Below are 10,304 nucleotides of genomic sequence, written 5' to 3'. Positions count from 1 at the left end.
AGCTGAATAACATTCGTAACAACTTTGTAAAAAATCCTGGTAGTTGCGGAAGCTTAATTTAAAAACAATTGCGGTTACGTGATGTTTTGAACAACAGTAGTTGCTTTGGAAAACCGTATTCTAATACTAGCAATTATAAGAACAATAAATAAAATTCCAAATTTGAAATCCAAAAAATTACAACGGCTTTACTACAACCCACATAAAAACATTTAAAAGCAATAATCAAAACTATAACATAAACAGTGTGTTGGCTTCTTCCGAGCCCCTCGCAGCCCCGATCCATCTAAGGCTAGAAATTACCTGAAAGGTTAATAAATGGGGTGAGTTTACGAAAAATCAGTGTGAAATCCCCTACTATATAAAAGGAACAGTCAGTTATATAAAAGAATTAAAAGTTGGCCCCAGCCGTACTTACAGTTTCAGTATCAATTGGGCCTTAGCCCATTTTAACAGACAGTACTAGATGGGCTTTAACCCATTACAGAATAAGAAACATTATCAGAACTAGAATCAGAATCAGAATTAGAATTAGGTGATAGAATCAGAATCAGTATCAGGTAACAGAATCAAAAATCAGAATGTGAATGCAATCCCAACCCAATCCAGCCTATAACTAACTGCTACGCTCCACCCGTACCAGCCCTACATTCCATGTGGGGAATAGCTCAACCCACCCAGCCCTACACTCCACAGTTGCAGCATTGCTGCTCAGTTATCAGATATTGTGACTGAGTCACCAGATACAGATATTGTGGTAGAGCCACCAGAATAGATATTTGTGGCATAGCCACCAGAAACAGATAATGTGGCAAAGCCACTTAACAGAATACGTGGCATAAAGCCATCGATAACTGCATTATGTTAGGCACATAGCCATCAACTAGAGTAACATAACCGTTACACAGCCCTAGGTAAATGTGATCGACACAGAGTCATCAATAACCATATATTGGCAAATAGCCTTAGGCAAATACGTTTGCATACAGCCATAATCAAGTTGGCACAGAGCCATATGTAGGTTGACACAAAGCCATAATCAGAAGGATTTAAGCCATCGGTAGCTGTATCATGTTAGGCACATAGCCATCAGCGACGGTAATATAGTCGGCACACAGCCTCGGGTAAATATGATCGGCACTCAGCCATTGATCGGTCCACAGTCGTCTTGGGTGACTCGTGCGACCTTATCAAATCAGTACGAATATACGGCTCTTAAGCCTTCGGTGGATCCAAAGTCGTCAAGCAACCATGCGATCCTAACAGATTAGATCTTCCTCCGTACAAAATCCCAACCCATGCAACATGTCATGTATGCAGAATGTCATGCCCATATTTAAATCAAACAATCACAGTCAAGTCATTCATATACCAACATATATTCACAGTCAAATTCGTCAACCACACAGTCTAAGTTAGTCATTTAGCCACAAGGGCAAAACAGTCATTTAACACCTTAAGGGCAAAATGGTAATTTACCCCACAAGGTATCTCGGTAATTCCACCATACAGGGGTATTTTAGTAATTCTACCCTACAGAGGTATTTCGGTAATTCTACCCTACAGGGGTATTACGATAATTCTACCTTACAGGGGTATTCCGGTAATTCTACCCTACAGGGGTATTTCGGTAATTCTACCCTACAGGGGTATTTCGGTAATTCTACCCTACAGGGGTGTTTCAGTAATTCTACCCTATAGGGGTATTGCGATAATTCTACCATGTAGGGGTATTTCGGTAATTCTACCCTATAGGGGTATTCCGGTAATTCTACCCTGCAGGGGTATTTCGGTAATTCTACCCTACAAGGGTATTTCGGTAATTCTACCCTACAAGGGTATTTCGGTAATTCTACCCTATAGGGGTATTTCAGTAATTTTGTAAATCGAGGGTAAAACGGTAATTTTGTAAATCGATGGTGAAATAGTAATTCTATAAATCGAGGGTAAAATGGTAATTCTATAAATCGAGGGCATTTCAGTAATTTGGTAAACTAAAGTATTCTAAACAGGGATAACAATACGAATGTGCCTAAAACCTATTCTCGGCCCAAATGGGCCCACACGCTCGTGTAGCCCTTTTAGCCCAAATCTAGCCACAGATATGAGATTCACCTAGCCTAGTCCAATATTTACTACACAATCAAACAACTTATCCAATTGGGCCCGTAAGCCCATTGGGCCCACATGGCCCCTTTCGACCCATCGCGGCCCGAAGTAGCCATCCTATAGCTAGAGTAGTGAGAAATACACACCTGATTGGAGACTGCAGTTAATCCACGCTTCGAGCACTCTTAGCCGACGCCCAACCCAAACGAGCACGCCATAAAGCGAAAGGGATCAGCCAAGAAAGGTACTTTTACTCTCTTCATGGTTCTCTATATTTAAAGCTAGCTTTGCATCCACTCTTAAGTTAGCTTCCCGATGTGGGATCCCTCCATCATCAGAGTTTAAATTCAACACCAACTCTTGCCGCCCCTTGTTAGCAAAATAAATGCTCTTTGCTTGCCATGGGATTCGAACCCATGCCTCCCCTTAAATGCTCCACACGCTACTTGCCATTAAGCCACAAGGCTTTTTGTGTCACAATTTCTCCAACAATATTCTTAAGGCCTACCTACTACACCCAGGGTTGATTCACCTTAAACCAAAATTTTTGCTAGAGTCCAGGTTTGAACACAGGACTTCTCCAACACTTCTCATCACACTTAACCACTAAACCAAGCCTTCATTAACGAAATTTTCACGCACAACAGAATATTATAAGCTACCTTCAACCGCTCCCATGCTCAAGGCCCAAAACTTCTAGGCCCAAATTCAGGGTGTTACAAACAGCTTGACTGCACATTACTGTAGAGTGACATACGATCACTAGTTTGGTGTGTAGGGTTGGAAGTGTATTAATTACCCTATTTGTTGTGTTGGGTGAGATAGAGATGGTGTGTAGTAGATGTGGGTACGATCTATTCTGATATTTTTAAAGTGTTGCATTGTATAAAATATCATGCCATTTGTATCTGATATGTTACTATATTGCATCACATGTTATGCTTTGCCTTGTATATCTGTTTGGTTACTGATTTCTGTATGACTATCTATTTTCTGTCTAGAATTTGGCTTGAGTTACACACTGAGCTTTAGTAGCTCACCCAAGGTTTTATCTTCTCAAGTGATCAGCAAACTTAGGATCGGGCAACGTGCGGGAGCTTGGATTAGATTCTCGTTTAATAAAAAGAGGATTTATGAGTTTAAATTTAATTATGGGCTTTTTGGACTGTTTAACCGTTTTGGACATTATCTTCAGTTTTTGGATTTTCTTTTGGATTATGCTTTCGATAATTTGAAAATTTTACGTATTCACATTTTTGAAATCACGGTTTACAAATTAACAAACTTTAAAACTTCTACTGCAAAATTAAGTAACAAATTAAATGTTTTCTGATAAATAAACAAGTTTAACACATATTTTCCTAGAAAATTGCAAGAGATTTGCCAAAGTTGATATTTTCGAAACATACACTTATCAAGTTTAACACTTGGAGTTTTAAAATGAGTTTGTGTAAGTCCTCAAGATTCGACCATAACGTCTAGGCTGGGTGTAGGGTGTTACACAAATTCATGATTACACATTCATAATGTCTAAGTTTCAAATTCATCAGTTATAGAGTTATGAAAGGTCAAATTTAGAGTTAGGGCTAGAATCTAGACTCAACTTTCAAATTTCTATGTTGTGTCTCGAGATAGGGGACTTCTTATCTCGAGACATATCTCATTTTATTTTAAGTATTTTTTCTTTGAAGTTAAATAGTCTTAAGACATTACAAATTGAATCTCGAGGCATGGTCTCTTATGTCTCCAGACCAACCTCCCCTATTTTCTTATTTTAGCTTCGATGTTTGAATACCTCGAGACAAGGGGTTCTTGTCTTGAGGCCTGGAACAAAGCAAAACTTAATTGGCTTTAATATTTTCTTGTCCCGAGACAAAGGCCACATTGTCTTTAAACCTAAATGGAATTGTCTCGAGACAATTTAGATAATGTCTCGAGACATTAAACATATAGATAGACAATAAGATAAATTTTTTTCTTATGGTCTCGAGACACATTTATTCCATCTTGAGACTCAATGGCAAAACGACCCAAAACTCACATTTTCAAATGATCAAACCATACCAAAATATACCTTAAATATGCCTAAACTTTACCTCAATGTAGAATCATCAATTTAACATATATAAACACAACCAAACATTGTTAAATTATAACCATCAATGCATCATTGTCTAACAAACTAATTCACATATTCAAACACATATAATCTAGCATGTTCTCTACCGAACCAAACTTATATTACTATGGAATTCATGATTTCGAAGTTTATATTTTGCTAACACTCAACAATAGTAACTTGTACTAACTTCAACAATTGAAAAATTCAAACATTGAATTGAACATGCCAACGTTTCAATACTTCAAATCCATAAAATTTTCAATTAAAAATGTTAGGATTTCGACCCGATTAAGCAGCAAACAAGTAAAATAGCGGAATAAATTGAGAAATTGAACACACAAATTTAACGTGGAAAAACCCCTCCAAAGAGGATAAAAAACCACGGGCAAAGATAATTTTACTATAATGGCAAAAGAATGAAGAGTACAAAAGATGGACATTAAGACTAAACCCCGAAAACCCGAAAACAAAGAACCCTCAAAACGTAAACACAAAATTCTTTAAATGTATTATGAGTTCTAATCTCTAATGGGTGTATTTTCTAAGGTTGTAAAAGAGCCTATTTATAGGCTAAATTCATAAATCAAATAATAATAAAATAATCTAAACTAATCAGTGTTTGATTGAAACAAGTAAACAGAGTTTAACTGAAAGACTATTTTTCAAATTTAACTGAAAATAGGAGTCATATTTAACAAAAAATTATGCTTACCTTAAGCAATTGGATCGGCAATGCTATGAAAGTTTAAGAAAAAAATTTCTGTTCTTTTTTACTTTGTTAACACCGAAAACGGAGGAAGAGAAGAATTCTTTGCTCTTTCATTCCACTATACATATATCTATTTTAATTTAATTACTTAAACTTAATTACAAACATGTTATCAAAATTAAATGCCAATATTAGCGGCAACCTACGGCTTAGATAAATTGAAGCACTAATGTCATATTAAATTTGGGACATTTATTTTTTAAGGACATGGAAAATTACCAACCAAGGACCTAATTCTATGCTTCACTCAAAATTCCTCATTTAACTCATTTTGTGATTTACTTCCTGTACTATTTATTTTATAGTTAAATAAATTAAATTTTCAACTAATTTCATTTCTTAATTCCGTATTGGACTCATAACTTTCTCGATTCAATTTTTTAATAACTTGACTTATTAAATTCGATCTAGAAGTAACTTTTTTTCAAAATTGACAAAAATCAAATTGTTACACTACATTACATCAATAGCAAGACAACCATCACTTCCATCCTAGTATGCCACATCCATTTATAATATAAGACAATACATAATTAATTCCTCAAAAAATGGATTAATATTGACTTGTGCCCCTAACTTATACCTCATACGCCATGAATATTATCAATTTTTTGATTCAATTTGCTAATATTTATTTTGGAACGAAAAGTCATAATTTCCTTATTATTGAACTTTTTATAAATGGCAGGCGCAAGTATCTTCTAGACTATTTTTTTTTTCTTATCAATGAGAAAATTTTTGTTACTAATCAAGAGAAAAGGTCCGATAGCACTTATAGTGAACATCGAATTTATATTTTGTGAGATTATCTTTTCGATGGTATTCTAATTGATCCAAATAATTGAAATTGATTAATCAATTCAATGAAGATTGTAATTCTATTAATATTCATTCTTGGTTGCTCTTATTTACATATTTAAAATTAATTGATGGGTAAATTATATAGTTGGTCATCCAATTTTTTCATATTTTCATTTTAGGCATCAAAAATAAAAAAATTACAAAAAGGGCACTATCGTTATAAACCGTTTTCATTTTGCTTACTCGTAGTTAATTTGGGGTTAAGCTTTATTATTGTACGCTAATTTTGTAATATAACTTTAAAAAAAATTTCATTTTGGTCACTTATTTTCTTTTCAAAATTAGTTTTAATTTTTCCAAAAAAAAGAAAGAAAAAAACTAAATTTTTACGAGGAATTGAGTTGTTCATTTGCAGAGATGTAACCCAAGTTTTTTCCTATAACTCAATTTCTTATAAAAACTTAAGTTTCCTTAGTAAAACTTAAATTTTCTCTTTTTCACTAGAATTAATTCTAAAAGAAATAAATTTTCATTGTAAAATTCCAATGCTTTCCTTATAAAAACTTAGATTAATGACGGTAAAACCCCAAGTTTTTCCCTTTTCTTAGAAAAAAACTAATAGTAATTTTAAAAAGTAAAAAATAAAGAAAATAAAAAAGATAAAAGTGATTTTTATTGTAAAATCCAATTGCTTCCTATAGGTTATTCCTTGTAAAACCTACAAATTTTCCTTTTACTAAAAAATAAAATTAATTCTAAAAAAATAAAAAAAATACAAAAAAATTAGAAAAGATAAAAAAATTCTATATAAAAATTGAAGTTATTACTTTTTTTATAAAAGCCCAAGTTTTTCCCTATAATAGTTAGGTTTCCTTCTTTACTAAAAAAATTAAAATCAATTCTAAAAAACAAAGAAAATTAAAAAAAATGATTGAGTAAATGTAAGCTTATTAAAGTTGCGTGGCTAAAATGATTATACAAAATGAAAATGATTTGTTAATGATAATGCCCTTTTTCTAAGTTTTTTTTTTATTTTTGATACCCAAAATAAGAAATAAAAACTAATGAATGATAGGTGACCAACTGTTTTTTATATTTTCAAAATACATTCTAATTAATTAGATATTCCCTTTCTTCCAAAATTGGTCTAGTTCATATAGAATAATGTTTTACATTTGCGTTTCATCTTTGATAATTTTTGTAATGCCCTAAATAATTTATTTTTGTTTCTGTAAGTATCTAACATAACTGTGTATTTACTTTAGTAGTTAAGTGTTCTGGGTGTGTGTGTGAAGTCTTGGGTTCAAGTCTCTTTTTTGCCAAAATTTTGTTATTTTAGATCCAAGCCTCATCCCTGTTAAGTGAGCTTATATAAAATTGTCTGTTAATCTATATTAGAATAAGCTTGCTAGTTCGAGTGGTAAGGAGTTGATATGTTGGGGGTCCTATGTTTGAATCCCTGTATGAGCAAGAGTGTTAATTTTTACTTGATTGACTGATAGAGTTTCGGTGGAGCTAAAATTTTGAGGTGGTTGTGAGTTAGTGGGTTAGTAGGAGAAAAATTAGAGATGTTATTAGATTTCTGATTTTTTTTTAAAAAAAATTTTTTTTTCCCAAATTTCCTTTTCCAAACATTTTTCTCTCCTCTATCATTTTCCACTTTCAATTTTTCATTTCCTTCTTCTGATTGCTATCATTTTTCTCATTCAAATTGTTGCTACTGCGATTTTTGGGTTCTTTAATCGGCTTAGTAAGTGAAGTTTTGTTTATTATTAACGATTGGTTTTTGGAAATGTGGGCAATGTTAGTGATAGCAGATAATTGGTGAGTAATCAATAAGTTCCGTTGTGTAGGAGAAGGCGGTGAGGCAGTGGTTGTCATTCTAATGGTTTAGCTTACTGCATGTGGTCATTTTACGGTGGTAAGTTTTTGGGCGTTGATCGATTTAGTTTTTATGAACTCGACAATGGTTGTTAAAAGGTGTTGGGTATTCTATTTTTAGGTGTTTGTGGTCTCAGGAGTGTTTTCGCATCAAAACCAAACCAGATGTGTACCAGAAACACGAAAAATTGAGCTTCGACGAAAGCCAAAAGTGCATTCTGTCGATGCCACACGAGCATATGCCTAACCGTGTGGTTTGTCGTGTGTGAGACACGACTGTGTGTTTGACAAGGGCATGGCTATGTGCAAGACACGGCCATGTAGTGGTGTGAGTGTGGCAGTGTGGGCCACATGGACTGGGCCACATGGGCAAGGCCAATTGGGCATATAATACCCCTTATCCGTATTCAATGCCAGAATAGGGTACGAGGCATTACCAGACTTAAACACAAGTAAACATTCAAAACCGAAACATAAATTTCCGCTCGAATTCAAAACTTTTCAAAAACATTCATATCGTCCCTTAAACGAGCCTACGAGGCCCAAAACATGTATTAGGAGTGGTTCGGGACTAAACCGAGAACTTTAGAAAACTTTTCAAGACTTAGAAAATTTTTCATCAAAATAGGGGTTACACGCCCATGTGGTTTGGGACACACCTGTGTGGCTTGGTCGTGTGGTCACACACGCCTGTGTCCCTAACCTGTGTAACTCTCTGTTTATGACATCATCAACAAATTAAAGTCACACGGCCAAGTCACACGTCCGTGTGCTTAGGCCATGTGAGCGAATTAATTTTCATAATTTTTCATAAAATAGGTGCGGACTTCACACGCCCTGGGCACACACCCATGTCCCTAGGCCGTGTCCTTCACACGGCTAAGACACACAGCCGTGTCTCTGCCCGTGTGGACAAAAATAAGGCTATTTACCAAGCCATTTTGCCACATTTACTTGCACCAACCTATACAAAAACAAGCAACACCAATCCAAGCATATACATACAACCAAATCAGCCACAACCAAGTCATTCATATATCAGTTACATGCTATTTTCTATCACATTCAACATCTCATACTTATCATCTCAAACCATGCAATATTCACATCCATGAAGGACATCATTATATGTATATATACTTAAGCCAATATTAGCCAATTTCAATGGCCATTTACAAAATGAATTATCAATCATTATAAGCTAACACATTTGGCCAAATCAAATATGACACATAACAAAATGACCAAGTCCCTATTCATGCCATAACTCAAAATGATGTAATCATAAGTACCCAAAATGAAATTTTGATAGTGTATCATAACAATGGCATATCCCATATATGGTCTTACACGTAATCTCAACTAACCCTAATGTCATGACATTTGGATCCTCTATCTATTCCTAAGGTTCAACCGGGATATTTCCCACTCGTCATCCATTGTCGATTTCATCCAAAGAGTCAATCATAAATTCATACAATATTAAAGTATTTAAAACATAAATAAACAATGCATTATTAACAAACGAACTTACCTCGGAACCAAAAATAGTAGATAAGGGTTTAATCGTCAAACATCTTATTCTTTCCCCGATCAAGGTCCGAACTTCGTTTTTCTTGATCTATAATAATAAATTTATCTTATTTAATATTCATATTACTCAAATTATTCCAAAAATTACATTATGAAAAAATTACTTTTTTGCCCCTAAAGTTTCACATTTTTACAAATTAGTCCTTAGGCTCGTAAAACGGAAATGCACTCAATTTCTTTATTACCCAAGCCTACCGAACCATAAACATGCTCATATCAACCCACATTTTTCATCAAATTAGATTTTTAATGCCCATTTTATAACTTTTTACAAATAGGTCATTTTTAGGTATTTTCATGAAAAATCACTTAGTAAAAGTTGTTTATTACACATCAAACTTTCATTTTCTACCATTAAACATCAAAACACATACATGCCACACATGGGTAAATTTTTAAACATGAACCCTACTTCAAAACAATGGTAGAAATGGAAAGATCGGATGAATACGACTTCAAAAACGTAAAGAGCTTTAAAATCAGGGCTAGAATGCACTTACTATCAAGCTTGAAAGTGGATAAAACCCTAGCTATGGTGACCTTCTAAATTTCGACACTTGGAGATGAAGATGGACACAATTTTGACTTGATTTTCCCTTTTTATTCTTTTATTTACCAAATGACCAAAATGCCTTTTTTGTCAAACTTTAAAATTTTATCTCACCATGTCCATTTTTGTCTACAAAAATATAAAATGGTCTAATTTTATATAAGGACCTCTAATTTAAAATCTCATAGCAGATGGACACCTTTAACATGTAGAACTCAACTTTTGCACTTTTTATAATTTAGTCTTTTTTACTAAATTGAGTGCCCAATCGTCAAAATTTGCGAAAGAAATTTTCACAAGATCATTCCGTGAAATTGTAGACCATAAAAATCTAATAAAATTAAATTTTCTTATGTCAAATTTGTGGTCCCAAAACCACTGTTCTGACTAGTCCCAAAATCGAGTTGTTACAAGGCGTGTGGGTTTTGGGACAAGCCGTGTGGGCTACACGGGTAAGGCCAATCTGGGCGTGTGGGCCC

Source organism: Gossypium hirsutum, chromosome A09 (genome assembly GCF_007990345.1).
Source record: "Gossypium hirsutum isolate 1008001.06 chromosome A09, Gossypium_hirsutum_v2.1, whole genome shotgun sequence".
Classification (NCBI taxonomy): domain Eukaryota; kingdom Viridiplantae; phylum Streptophyta; class Magnoliopsida; order Malvales; family Malvaceae; genus Gossypium; species Gossypium hirsutum.
The sequence above is the reverse complement of the archived record's forward strand: the minus strand, read 5'-3'. Positions refer to the sequence as shown.